This window comes from Enhydra lutris, unplaced genomic scaffold, assembly GCF_002288905.1.
Source record: "Enhydra lutris kenyoni isolate GAN:26980312 unplaced genomic scaffold, ASM228890v2 scaffoldscaffold21, whole genome shotgun sequence".
NCBI lineage: Eukaryota > Metazoa > Chordata > Mammalia > Carnivora > Mustelidae > Enhydra > Enhydra lutris.
This window is the reverse complement of record NW_019154105.1, coordinates 55,333,150-55,348,270: the sequence shown is the minus strand read 5'-3', so window position 1 is coordinate 55,348,270 and position 15,121 is coordinate 55,333,150. Positions and strand designations below refer to the sequence as shown.

Sequence of the window (15,121 nt, the reverse complement as noted above, 5' to 3'; positions counted from 1 at the left end):
CCCTAACTCTGCTTGGCATACACTTCTCTTATGAGCATTCATCAGTGCTTCTTCCTATTCATAGGGAAGCTCTTCCAACTCTATAGTTCTTTCCTGAGGGCCTCTTGTTCACCCTTTGTCCCTTACTCTCTGGTGATAAACTGCCCAGAGAGAAAAGAGGCCTTAGAATACATTTCTTACCTCCCTTCCTCCTTTATCTCTAGCAACTCTCATCTTCAGTTTCTCCCTTTTCTTTGAAAGGAAGTGACTCCTTGGCTCTTCCCTCTGTTCCCATTGAAGGCCAGTTCTTCTACCTATGCCCTTGATTCTCTCCCTTCTTGCTTTTTTTCCTCAGGCCCTTGCTCCATCTGTTAATCAGTTTCATGACTCATTAACTCCTCCCTCTCTGTTGGCTCTTACCCTTCTGCATAAAATAAGATACAAATATCTTCTACCCTGAAAAACCAATTCTGTTTCTCTTGCCACAGGATGATGGAAGCAACCTAAGACATGTAGAATATTAGAGTGAGCTGTGGGACAGACCTAGATTTGATTAGGTGACTGACTTTCAACTGAGGTATGAAAATGGTACCAGCCAAAATAGGGAGAGCTTCTGTGGAGCTCACAGGAATGCAAGAGCCAAGTCCAGCTGAGCCAACAGTGCAGAAAGGACCTGAATTCAGCCCTCAGGCTGGAGCCTCCATCCCATAAGTTCAGTTTGATCTACCTAGTTTACAGCTGGCCTGAGGCCTATGAACAAGAAATCAAGCTCAATAATTTTGGGGTGGTTGTCATACAGCATTATTGCAGCAGTAGTTGACTAATACTAGCTGGCGCTTAAAAAGTGACACAAAAGAGATACAAGAGACAAAAGGTTGAGAGGACATCGGCTCCTCTTCCTTCCATGCCTAGAATGCCATAATCTGCCATTCTGCTCATTGCCAAGGGAAGGAATTAATCTATAACAATAATGATTATTTTAATGCACTGATGTTCTTTCTTCCTAGTTTGCTTTCTTTGTCTGTATCTTCCTTTCTTTGTTCATTCTTGTCTAGTTTCTTTCACTGTTGGGCCCTTACATTTAGACGGGCATGAGGAATACAAAACAAAATCCATCTTTTGGTTTAAATGGGTAACTAAACTGTAAACAAGTAACTGATCCACATGCAAGATGCCCTGTAATAAAGTTGTATACAGAAGGAAGGAAAAATGGGAGAGGTTAGCTCTCTGTATTGCTGCAGATGGTTATGGAACACTTGGGAGAGGCCCTTTGCAAGGACCAATTTGTTCCTTCTTTCCAGCTTTTTGGAGTTTAATACTTCACATCTGTGATCACACCCCAGTTTCTACTCTGCATCCTTTACACACTTTATTTCTTTTGCTGGAAATCTTCTCTTCCTCTTTACCATGCCACCAACTGTGGGTCCTTTCTCAAGGAGGCCTTCTCTACATCCAAGAGTAGGCTGGATTCCCTTCCTAGATGCATTTATAGCACTTGATGTGTTTCTTACTGTAATATGTGTCATATTTGAATTACTAGTAAGGTGTTTTCTCTGCTAGCCAACTAGTCCAAACCAGTGCTGTCTGGTTTACTGCCTTATCTCCAGTAACTGGCTTAGTTTAGTGAATGGGATGGAACTGAATTACTAAAGATCTGTTATGGGTATGAGATACTAGGCATGGAAGTAGGAAGAGGATTTGCAGAAAGTGCATCAATTCACTTTCTGTCTCCTTGAACAAGATACCCAAGTTGCTACCCCAAGTTGATCCCTGAAGTTGGAAAAAAGAAAACAAGAGAAATCCAATTTGGGTCTCCAAGGAACTTAGCAGTACTCTGCATTGTTGAGAACTCTCTGATAGCTAGAAAATTCCACTCCTGAGCAGCTGGCCTTGCTCATGGCTCATGACGCAGGCAGTGTTTGGCGATAACATTTCCTGGCATTGATGTGTATCTGCTACGTGTATGGCTCAGGGACCTTGTCTTAGTCACAGGAGTACAACCCCCAGTAGGGCAGCATGGCCTGCAAATCCCATTAATCCTGGCTTGCAAGGTGGTGGGCGGTGGTGCAGAAGGCTGTGTGCTCTCCCCGGGCTGTGCCTGGCCTGGGGCCCTGCCTCCTCTGCCGCTGTCCTTTTGTCTTGTTGTTGAGAGGTGGCTACTGTTCTCTGTTCTAGGTGGATGAAATCATTCAGTTCCTCCTCTTTGTTTGCTGCAAAAAATTAAAATAGGAAAATTTTACCTGCTAGAAGCAGATGTCCTGCAATATCTATCCAACAATTTGAAAAGACTGCTCATAATAAAAAGGAATATTTTGTACACACAAATTCATCTCCATATCCTCGATGAGTTTTCAGTCATCATGGCTATGGGGCCATGTGGACTCATGCATAATGAGTCACATGATGGCGGGGTTTTCTTAAAATCAACTCGCCATCATGTGATGAAAAGCAGTAGTTTACTAATACAACAGAGTGGGCAAACACTGCCTGCTTTTGTATAAGCCCTCAAATTAAGAAGAGTTTTTACATTTTTAAATGGTTACCAAAAAAAAAAAAAAAATCAAAGAAGAATGATATTTTTAGGAAGGGAAAATTAGATGAAATTGAAATTAGAGTGTCCATTAATAAAGTTTTATTGGAACACAGTCATGCTCATTTGTTGAGGGAGTGGTTAGGGCCACTTTCCTGCTATAAGAGCAGAGTTGAATAGTGTGACAAAGACTAGGCATGGTTGGCAACCTAAATATTTACTGTCTTGCCTTTTGCTAACCCCTGTAATGGAGGGATATGGATTTTTTGAATTGACTCATTCTGAATATATCAGAGACTTGCTCAAGCGCCCATTTTGTGTTTCCAGTAGACTGAACTTCTGTTCACCCTCTGAGGAAAGATGTGCCACAAGAGATGGCTCTGTTTGGTACCCTTTTCTACCTACCTTCATGTTATGGGGATGGGTGTGATAATTGTAACCTAGAGAACAGAACTGAGCAAGCGGGAGCTACATTAAGATTCAGCTGAGAAGATAGAACTCTCTGCAGATCTGCTGCCTACATATCTAGTGAGGCCTTCTAGGGTCTTGGTCACTCAAGGAAAATCAAGGAGTTCTCTTTTTCCTTCTCTAAAGGTATTCACACCTGTGGGAGAAATTATTAAGCAAAGACACTTGTCTGCATTATCTCAGTGACCCTTAATAGGTCTTGTTGTCTGCCTCTGGTTGCCTGCGCCCTGTTCTTTCCTTTGCAGTAGTATATCCATGCACAAAATTATGATTGTTTACTTTATCTTCTAGACTGTGAGTTCCTAGAAGGCAGGGTTTTTTAATTTCCATGTGTTTTGAGCATCTGGAAAGGGCAAGGCACTTGGTAGATTCATGAAAATAGCCAGGGAAACAACAAAGTCTGTCGTGCTTCTCACACAGAGTTACAAGTCTGGAGAGCCCATGGTTATGTGATGGCAAGTACCTGCATCCACAGATTAGCTTGGCATAACTTTCTGGTATTAGTTGTACTTGAAGATTTGTAGTAGAAATCACGATTTTTGTATTTAAACAAGCATGGCTAGATTACAGAGTAAAAACTCAGAATTTTTAAAGATGGGGCACAGACTTCAAAGAAGTTGACCTGCTATGGTGATCATTTGGGGGGTCTGTCTCGGGTCTCTGGAGTGAGGAGAGGGGGTCAGGGATAAACTCATTCTCTCCTGCAATTAGAAATCTTTGAGGTGAAATTGTCAGAGAAGGACTAAAGTAACTATGTTTCTATAAGTCCTCAATGTGGCATTATTATTATTTTTTAAAAAGATTTTATTTTTAAATAATCTCTACACTCAACATGGGGCTCAAACCATGGCCCCGGGATGAAGAGTCACCTACTCCACTGACTGAGCCAGCTAGGTGCCCCTGAACGTGACATTATTAATAATGGGAGGCAGGAAGGTGGAAGAGGGAGGCCCTTGAAAGGACATGGCCAGTTCTGCCAGTATTTACAGATGCATTGTATCTTTTGTCAGAGATCTTCAGACAGCAGTGTGGACCTTTAGTCCAAGAGATTCTTTAAGAATCTGCTAAAACCTATAGACTCTATGAACTTGCACCATCTACCAACTTGGCTGTAATAGATTTCAACTTCAGCTTAATGGTTATTGTGTCCTAATTGCTGCTAGGGAGGGGGGTGAATTTTACCAGTCTGGGATTATTCCCTGGGAATGTGACTAAGGCCTTGGTAATATGGGGAAGGGTGAAAAGGGAGTTACTGTTTAGTGGGGCATATGGTCTGAATTGGTATCTAGATGACATTTTCCTCTATTCCTTCTGCTTTTCAGTGACTTTTCCAGCGGGTCACTCCTAACCTGTCCCTCACAGGCAGTCTTTTAGTCCTGTCTTTTCTTCTCTGTGTCTATGCCAATCATTTTGTTCCTTTTAGAGTCTATTTGCTCTTCCTCAGATGCACTGGGCCACCAGAATCTGGATGGAGCCAGCTACAGTCCATCCCCACTTCCCTGTTAGCTTGGGGTGGGGGGCATTGGGGACCATGTAACATACACCAAGCTTTTTCACACAATTCCACCATGCCCATGGATCTCAGATTAATAACCCCTGACCAAGTCTGAGTCTAAAACAGGTCTCTTATTTTCAAAGGGAACAGGGGTAAGGAAGAGGGAATGAGGTGAACCAGGAAATTCTTCCTGTTGTCTGAATTGCTGGGGAAGAGAAAGGTGGGGAGAGAGGTGAGTGGGCCCCAGTGTGTAGAGCCACACTGGTAGCAGGCAGCAGCTAGCATCCAGTCGTAGCCACATGCCTGCTGTACTGTATAATTCTATAGCTCTTTTGGCAGTGCTTACAGGCATGCTCTCTCTGAGTGCTATTGATTTCTTGGGGAAAGGAGATCAAAAACAAGTGTTGTACTTCGTGTTGTGTGTTTTCTGGGGGAAGTAAATAGATTAGCCAAATTGGACAGACAAGATCAGGGCAAGGAGAGAAGAGGCTCCCTGGAACTGCCTTCCCTGAAATGGAATCTCTTAAAATGATCCACAGGGGAACTAAAATAAGATTAGGCAGGGCAGGAATTTATCCTGTACTCAGATTGAATGTCGCATTTTGTTTCTGTCTCAGCTTTATGTCCTTCAAACCACCCTTCTTTCCATCGCATTGCTGTTTGATACCAGCAGCTCCGCTCGCCTTTATCTTGGCCATGTCCATCCCCATGATGCCGGGGCTAACCGTCACTAAGTTTCTAGATACTGCTGTACAATAGCACCATCTGATAAAACTTTTTGTGATGATGTAAATGTTTAAACAACTCTCTGCCATTAAATACAGTAGCCCACTGGCCTCATGGAGCTTTTCAGCACTTGAAAGGTGGCCAGTATGATTGTGAGACTGAATATTTAATTATAGTTAATTTAAATGTAGCTTTGTAGCCTTTTTTTTTTTTTTTTAAGAATGCTTTTCCATTTTGTTTGTTTTTGTGGAAGAGCAGCTTAAGACCACTCAGTAGTTGTTCCTACCCATTCAGTGGCCTGAGCAGTGACGGCATACTCCAGTCTTCAGCAGGGAAGGTACCAGCATGCCTTCAGTCCAGTCTGTGACTTCAGGTAGAGTAGCAGTGAACTCAGGAGCTGGAGCTGGAGCAGTCCACTCACCCTGAAATTCCTCCTTGGTCAGGGCCTAGTCACCAGCAGCTTGCTCTTCCTTTTTGATCTCCTAAGGATCTCTGTGGAAATAGAAATCAGGCTTGACCTCCCATGGGTCTCCCTTGGAAATGGTGCCACACATGTGCAGAACTTCCTAGGCCAACATCCACCATATCAGACCCACCGAGTGAGCTCCTTTGTTGTTGCAAGAGATGGTGATGTCCACAGAGCTCAGAGGAGAGTCCTCGTTAACACAGAGCAGTGGTAGGCAGGTTAACCTGTCTCCATGAGAAGCTGGTGGTCAGCCCTCGTATCAGTAACCACCAGAAGTCTCAGCTCTCAGAAGGCTGCCTGGATCTGGTTAGTGAAGTTTCTAAGAGTGAAGAGGCCAGCAATAGGAATGGCTCCAGTAGCAGCAGCAAACTTCAGTACAGCTCGCTGGCCAGTATTCCCAGATGGTATGACATTGACATCAGCTGGGTTTGCAATGGCAACAAAGGCATGAGCTGCCAGAAGAAGCTTCTCCAAGGTTCTTTTTAGATTTATGATGTAGATACCATCCCTTTTCCTTTTGCAGATGTACTGTTCCATTTGGAAGTCAAGGTTGGTGCCACCTAAGTGGGTTACTGCTGCAAGGAATTTGAGGACCATACTCTTCCTTCATTTGCAGGACATCAAGGGCTCTGAATATTGTGAAAATTTCCTTTGAGTTACAATGGGAATACAAAACAACACCATATGGACTCCTTCCTGGGTAGTGCGGGAAGGCCATATGTAGCTATTTGCTATGTTCTCGTGCGTTGAAGTTTTCGATTCTTGCAGTCCCAGAAGTGTGAACCAGCAGCATCCACATCACCTGGGATTGGGAGATTGTTTTAGAAATGTGGTATCTTGGGCCTCACTCCAGATCTACTGAACAAGAATCTACATTTTAACAATATCTCCAGATATTATATGTATATTAAAGTTTGAGAAGCAGGGCTGGAAACGAGTAAGTCTCAGGAAGAGATGTGGTATCAATTAGAGTCAGCTGAGTTATGCTGCAGTAACAAACAAGCCCCAAGTCCAGGGGCTTAAAATAAACCAATTTTATTTCTCACTAACGCTTCTTGTCCCTGGTAAACCAGAGGGGGCTCTGTTCCACATCATTATTACTCCAGGTTCCAGGCTAATTGGCCAGTGCTCTCTGGATCATTTGTCATTGGTGTTACGTAAGGAAGAACAGATAGTGTGGTGAAACCTGTAATTTCTACTCATATTTCATTGGCCAAAGCATGTCATGTGACTGCACTTAACTCAAAGGGGACAAAGAAGAGAAAGCTTATCAAATGCCCAGAAGGGAGAGAAACAGAATATTTGGTGAACATACATGGTGAACAGCGCTCATGACTGCTGCACATAAGCATAATTATAGCCTTTTGTTTGTTTGTTTTTAAGCAGCCAGTTCTGAAGATCATCATTTCAATCCTGGACTTTCCATAGCTTTCTAATTGGTCTCTCTGTTGTCCTTTCTCTTTTTAAATCACTACCATATTAATCCTCTAAAGACATTGTTCTGAATATTTCATTTCTCTGCTCAGAACCCTTCAATGACACCTCATTGTCCACCAAGTTAAGTAAACTCCTTTTAGCATGATGTAGTGGAAAGAATGCTACTAATTTATGTGTGACCTTGGACAGTGTTGCCTAAATTCTCTGAATCACAGTGTTCTCATCATTTAATTTGGAGATAAAAATACCCACCGTCAAGGGCTGCTATGAATCTTAAGTAAAATAATGTGTATAAAGTGCATAGTGTATTAGACATTTAATAAATAAGAGCATAATCCCTGTCATGAGCTCCTAGCGCACACCATGTATATCTGTATCATAATATTTATCCAAAACATATTGAGATGACCTATTGCATGTCTGTTTCTCCTAGTAGACTTGAATTCCTTAAGGAATCTGACTTTACAATTAGTGAGCTAGCATAAGGCTCTACATGTAGAAGATTCTTATTAAATGTTCTAACTGCACATAATTTGATAGTGATTTTGAGCTCTCCCTAGCAAGGTTGCCTTATGTGTGTAGCCAGTGTTATGACCAAGCTATATCACTTGCTGTTCCCTAAACTAACAGCATGTTTCTCATCTCCGGATCTTTGCTCATGTTTCTGTTATATACTTTTTCCTTCCTGTACCTTAGCCTTGCAAAAGTTTGCTCATCACTTAATCCCCAATTAAAATGTCACCTCTACAACTACTATTTTTCTAATTCCTGAACCTGAAAGCAACATTCCCATTCTTTGAACATTCACAGTATTCAGAGAAGATTTCACACCAAAGTCTGTGATCTGGGATTCCTCTGGGAAAGTAATGATCGAGGGATTTATACTAGAAAGGCAACGTGGAGAGAAGGAGATAGGCAGCACATTCCAGATTGATCAGGGTGAGCCTCTACATCTGCAGATGTAGAGTGGTGCAGTGCAGGGAGGATAGAGAAAGAAGACAGAGACAGGACTAGAGAGAGGTTTCTGGCCTTGCAGACCATGGTTACAAAGTTTGAATTTTATCCTCAGACAATGGAGATGAGCAGGGAGGTGACATGATTGCTTTTGTGACCTAGAAAAACCAGTTTTTTGAAAATGAGAGTATTATATTTAATAATTGATATTTAATAGAGATAGTTTATATTTAATAATTGATATTTAATAGAGATAGTTGATATTTAATAATTGATCTCCAATTTTCTGTGTTAGGTCAGTTAGCATTGTTTGTTTTCTGATCATGACTTGGTCCTCCCAATGCCTTTCCTTTTTTTTTTTATTTTACAGATTTTATTTATTTATTTTACAGACAGAGATCACAAGTAGGCAGAGAGGCAGGCAGAGAGAGAGAAAGGGAAGCAGGCTCCCCGCTAAGCAGAGAGCCCAAGGTAGGGCTCTCTCCCAGGATCCTGGGATCATGACCTGAGCTGAAGGCAGAGGCTTTAACCCACTGAGCCACCCAGGCGCCCTGCCTTTCCTTTTCTTATGTCACTTATTTATTCCTGTTAACTACCTAGCCCCTGAAGGTGTTTGCATTTTCAGCCCCTGTCTTATGTCTGCACTCCAAGTAAGTATCCTCTGATATCTTCAATCATCTATCAATTAGGAATTGCATTTGGCTGTTTATAACAAGGACCCATCTCTCAACAGTGGCTTCAGTAAGATAGAGACTTATTTCTCTCTCATGTTAAAGAAGTTTGCAGGTAGCTTGTACAGTTTTTTCCTACTTATTTCCTCCGCCATCCTGACCCTATGGCTTCCATTCCCAAGATTACATGGTATACAATGGCTGTTGGAGCTCCTACCATCACATCCCCATTTCAGGCAGTAGGAAGAAAGAAGTGGGAAAGACTGCATTATTTTTCAGAGTTCTGTGTAATGCGTCTGCTATAATCATTGGCAGACATTTAGTCACAGGGCTACCAAGGCATGGGCAATGTAGACTTTTATTCTGAGAGGCTGTGTGCCTGGCTAAAAAAATTGTGTGTGGGGTTTTTGTTTTATTTTGTTCTTTTAGAGAATAGACTTGTGAGAGTAGGTAAATAGAAGCTTCTGCTATGGTATGTGACTCCAACCTTCATTATAATACATCTGTTTTTTCTTTTTTTCTTTTGGGAAGACTTTGTGCTTCCATTAGTACATACTTGCCAAAGTTCCATCCTACCAAGTCCTACTAATATCTATCTGTCTTCTGGTATTTAAATGTCCATTTTGTTTATGTATTATTTACATTCTCTGCCTCGATACACATCTACTTGTCCTGAATCTGACAATTCTTGGTCAAATTCCCTCCTTAACCATCAGTTCTCCATCTCAACAAGAGACAAACCAGGAGGTACTGCACAGACTGAGGGCAGAAGCCCCAGATGTGTTTGAAGAGACACACCTCAGTCAATAACCATCTAGATGAGGAATATATTATTTTCTTTGCCCAAATTTACTTGTTCCTAAAGTGCCCCTATTTGAATTCTTTGTTGTCAACTTTGCATCCCTATGGCCCCTCTCTAAGGTTTTCTCCACATTACAGAAGAGAAATCAGGAAGTATAGTTATCCCTGTCCCCATCTCCATATTGTTCCAGTCTTGAATTTGCTAATAAGAAGAATTTACATAAGATTTGCAAAGGAGAAGAGTGGGAGAAGCCAGTGTTCTCTGGAGGCCATTGCAAACTCAAAGTTGCTTCCTTTGGAGTTTTGTGCCCTAAACTCTTTGATGTTTCAAGCTGAGCGCAAGATGCTGACCAAGCTGGCTTTGATTTCACAGGCACCTTCCCCTTATCTCTGTTCCCTTAGCTCTTCCAATGACTGTAGAAAATCCTAATTCCTATATTAACTGCTTCATAATGGAGTAATAGGGTGGTTTTTCTTTTCCCGAATGAAGCCTGACTGATATACCCCCTTTCATCTGAGTTACTTGGTTACCAAAATTTTGGAGGCTCTTTTCCTAGACTGCTATCTATATGGCCAAGCAGGTATGTTATTTTACATTGTAGACATTCTTTGAGATTACATATTATGAATATTAAAATATATAGTACAATCACATCTTCTATAATTTTTTAAAAAGACTTTATTTATTTGAGAGATGGAGAGAGAGCACAAATAGGCAGAGCAGCAGGCAGAGGGAGAGGGAGAGGGAGAAGCAGGCTCTCTGCTGAGCAGGAAGTCTGATGCGGGGTTTGATCCCAGGATCCTGGGATCATGACATGAGTTGAAGGCAGACACTTAATGACTGAGCCATGCAAGCCCCCCATTATGTATTACATTTATATTATGTTTTATAGTGTATTGTAAATGTATTTCTCTTCATCTCTTTGAAGGATTGATTTCCCAGAGTACCAGGGACTACCTTATACCTCTTACTTTAATTATGTTATGACAAGAAAGTGTCTCACTGTGCTCAGTGAAAATGCCTTAGAAGCCAGTGCAGGGTGAGGTGGGAGTAGGGGTGGTGACAGAATCAGAAAGTGAAGTGGAAGAGCTTCCAGTCTGTGGGACTCCAATCTGAGTTCTCAACCCTACACTCTTACTTCATCTGTAGAGCTCCACTTCCATTAGTTGACATATGAGTGATCCACTCAGGATTTCATTTGATTGGAAGTGTTTCACAGCTTAAAAAAAAGATTGAAAGCTGCTCCTTTAAAACCCTAAATTTTTTTTTTAATTTTATTTTTTATAAACATATATTTTTATCCCCAGGGGTACAGGTTTGTGAAACGCCTGGTTTACACACTTCATAGCACTCACCATAGCACATACCCTCCCCAATGTCCATAACCCTACCTCCCCCTCCCAACCCCCCCTCCCCCCAGCAACCCTCAGTTTGTTTTGTGAGATTAAGAGTCACTTATGGTTTGTCTCCCTCCCAATCCCTTCTTGTTTCATTTACTCTTTTCCTACCCCGTTAACCCCCCATGTTGCATCTCCTCTCCCTCATATCAGGGAGTAAAGCCCTAAATTTGAGATGTGCCTGAGAAGTCTCAACTCTTCAACTTATTAGCCATGTGATCTTGGGCATGTCATGAAAACTGAATTCGGCTTCCTTGGGAGTATAATACAATGGCAAAGCATTACTGAGAAGATGGAAAGAAATAATGCCCATAAATTTGAAGGGTGGTACCAGTCAGGGTTATACTCTGAAGTACTTAGGGCCAAGTGAGTGACAGAAATGAATGAAATAGGCCATCGTGAATGGGAAAGGGCATGTCCCAATGAAAAGGGGCATACTTAGATTACTATACTTGTTAACATTTGGGGGATGTGGTCAGATCTTTTGCATTTTCAAGAAAACCTGGAAATAAGGATTTTTGAAGAGGAATCTCAGGATTTTGAAAAAGGTTGATAATAATTTCACTTTTGAAAGCTAATCAAAGCATATGTTCATTTGTGAGCCTCCTTGTATGACCTTTAATTATGTAATTTATGTATTACCATTTATTGGTATTACCAATTATTATTATTATTATTGTTGTTATTGTTATTGTTATTATTTCAAAGATTTCATTTATTTATTTGCCAGAGATAGCAAGAGAGGGAATATAAGCAGGGAGAGTGGGGAGGGAAAAGCAGGGTTCCCACTGAGCAAGGAGTCCTGGGATTAAGTCGTATAAAGTCGTATGAAGGTAGTCGTATAACCAACTGAGCCACCCAGACACCCCCCGATTATTATTTTTAATGGGCTTTGGAGCTATTGTTTTTTAGCTTTTCCTGTGAGCTTGCCTACCTCCTTACTTTCTGTAACAGACCTTCCCCCTTGACTCAGATCTGACTGATGATAGTTTTCCATCGAAGGGGTTGATACTGGAGCTAGGTAGGCCTAATTAGGTTCTTTCTAGGGATCAGTATTTGGATGCTAGGAAAATTAGTCTATCCTTCCTTACTTGTCTTGCTCAACTGCTCTTTGTAGGCATAGAGATGCCAATGACCATGTTCCTTGGTCACTCGGTAAAAATCCAGTTGTGGGAGAGAATGAGGTAAAAAAACTGAGATAAGTGGAGAGAAAAGAGACTAAGAGAGTCCTGGCAGCACTGAGTTAGTGAGTCCTTCAATTTTTTAAATTAAATTCTTCATCATTTTAATATTTACAATCTATAAAAATAAAATTTTTCTTTTTTTTTAATTTTTTTATTAAGAAATTTTTTTATATTAACATATAATGTATTATTTGCCCCAGGGGTACAGGTCTGTGAATCATCAGGCTTACACATTTCATAGCACTCACCGTAGCACATACCCTCCCCAATGTCCATGACCCAGCCACCCTATCCCTACCCACCCCTTCTGCCCAGCAACCCTCTGTTTGTTTCACGAGATTAAGAGTCTCTTATGATTTGTCTCCCTCTCAATCCCATCTTGTTTCATTTTTTCCCTCCCTCCCCCCATGACTCCTGGCCCTCCCTCTCAAATTCCTCATATCAGAGAGATCATTTGATAATTGTCTTTTTCTAATTGACTTATTTTGCTTAGCATAATACCCTCTAGTTCCAACCACTTCTCTCCCAGTCTTCTCCCATTCTGTCAGTTGTCTTTTTGTTTTGTGGACTGTTTCCTTTGCTGTGCAAAAGTTTTGAACTTGGTGAAGTCCCAGTAGTTCATTTCTGCCCTTGCTTCCCTTGCCTCTGGTGATGTTTCTAGGAAGAAGTTGCTGTGGCTCAGGTTGAAGAGGTTGCTGCCTGTGTTCTCCCCAAGAATTTTGGTGGATTCCTGTCTCACCCTGAGGTCTTTCATCCATTCTATTTTTGTGTGTGCTGTAAGAAAATGGTCCAGTTTTATTCTTTTGCATGTGGCAGTCCAATATTCCCTACATCATTTTTAAAGAGACTGTCTTTTATCCATTGGACATTCATTCCTGCTTTGTCGAAGATTAGCTGACCAGAGTGGAGAGTCCATTTCTGGGCTCTCTATTCTGTTCCATTGATCTATGTTTCTGTTTTTGTGCCAGTACCATACTGTCTTGATGATGACAGCTTTGTAATAGAGCTTGAAGTCTCAAATTGTGATGCCACCTAGTTTGGCTTTCTTTTTCAACATTCTTCTGGCTATTCGGGGTCTTCTCTGGTTCCATATAAATTTTAGGATTATTTGTTCCATTCCTTTGAAAAAAGTTGATGGTATTTTGAAGGGGATTGCATTAAAGGTATACATTGCTTTAGGTGGCATAGACTTTTTCACAATATTTGTTCTTCCAGTCCATGAGCATGGAACATTTTTCTATTTCTTTGTGTCTTCCTCAATTTCTTTCATGAGTACTTTATAGTTTTCTGAGTACAGATTCTTTACCTCTTTGGTTAGGTTTATTCCTAGGTATCTTACAGTTTTGGGTGCAATTGTAAATGGGATTGACTCCTTAATTTCTCTTTCTTCTGTCTTGCTGTTGGTGTATAGAAATGCAACTGACTTCTGTGCATTGATTCTGTGTCCTGACACTTTACTGAATTCCTGGAATTCTATTCTGGAGAATGTTCCATGTGCACTAGGGAAGAATGTGTGTTCTATTGCTTTGGGATGGAATTTTCTGAATATATCTGTGATGTCCATGTGGTCCAGTGTGTCATTTAAAGCCTTTGTTTCCTTGTTGATCTTTTGCCTAGATGATCTGTCCACATCAATGGGGGGGGGATTAAAGTCCCCTACTATTATTGTATTATTGTCAATGTGCTTCTTTGACTTTGTTATTAATTGGTTTATATAATTGGCTGCTCACATGTTAGGTGCATAGATATTTAAAATTGTTAGATCTTCCTGTTGGACACACCCTTTAAGTATGATATAGCATCCTTCCTCATCTCTTATTATAGTCTTTGGCTTAAAATCTAATTTATCTGATATAAGGATTGCCACCCCAACTTTCTTTTGATGTCCATTAGCATGGTAAATTGTTTTCCACCCCCTCACTTTAAATCTGGAAGTGTCTTTGGGTCTAAAATGAGTTTCTTATAGACAGCAGATCAATGGGTCTTGTTTTTCTATCCATTCTGACACCCTGTGTCTTTTGATTGGGGCATTTAGCCCATTTACATTCAGGGTAGCTATTGAAAGGTATGAATTTAGTGCCACTGTATTGCCTGTAAGGTGACTGTTACTATATATCGTCTCTATTCCTTTCTGTTCTGTTACTTTTAAGATCTCTCTTTGCTTAGAAGACCCCTTTCAGTATTTCCTCTAGGGCTGGTTTGGTGTTTACAAATGCTTCTAGTTTTTATTTGTCCTGGAAGCTTTTTATCTCTCCTTCTATTTTCAGTGATAGCCTAGTTGCATATAGTATTCTTGGCTGCATATTTTTCTCATTTAGTGCTCTGAATATATCATGCCAGTCCTTTCTGTCCTGCCAGGTCTCTGTAGACCTAATATTTCTAACGTTATGTTACAGACCTCTAGTCCTGAGTTGCTCTCAGGATTTTCTCTTTGTCACTGAGACTTGTAAGTTTTACTATCAGATGATGGGGTATGGACCTATTTTTATTGATTTTGAAGGGGGTTCTCTGTGCCTGTAGGAGTTTGATGCTTGTTCCCTTTGCCATATTAGGGAAATTCTCTGCTATAATTTGCTCCAATACACCTCCTGCCTCTCTCTCTCTCTTTCTTCTTCTTCTGGGACTCCAATTATTCTAATATTGTTTCATCTTACAATGTTACTTATCTCTCGAATTCTGCCCTCATGGTCTAGTAGTTGTTTGTCCCTCTTTTTGCTCAGCTTCTTTATTCTCCATCATTTGGTCTTCTATATCACTAACTCCGTCTTCTGCCTCATTTATCCTAGGCGTAAGTGCCTCCATTTTTGATTGCCCCTCATTAGTTGCTTTTTTTATTTCAACTTGGTTAGATTTTAGTTCTTTTATTTCTCTAGAAAGGCATTTTATTTCTCCAGAAAGGGATTCTCTAATATCTTCCATGCTTTTTTGGAGCCCAGCTAGCAACTTGATAATCATCATTCTGAACTCTAGTTCTGACATATTACTAATGTCCACATTGATTAGGTCCCTAAC

At 40.9% G+C, this 15,121-nt stretch overlaps 1 pseudogene; it reads right to left on the bottom strand.

The window, feature by feature from the left end:
* Positions 1 to 5,488: 5,488 nt before the first annotated feature.
* LOC111148873 overlaps positions 5,489 to 15,121 on the bottom strand; it is a 74,882-nt pseudogene continuing 65,249 nt past the window's right edge.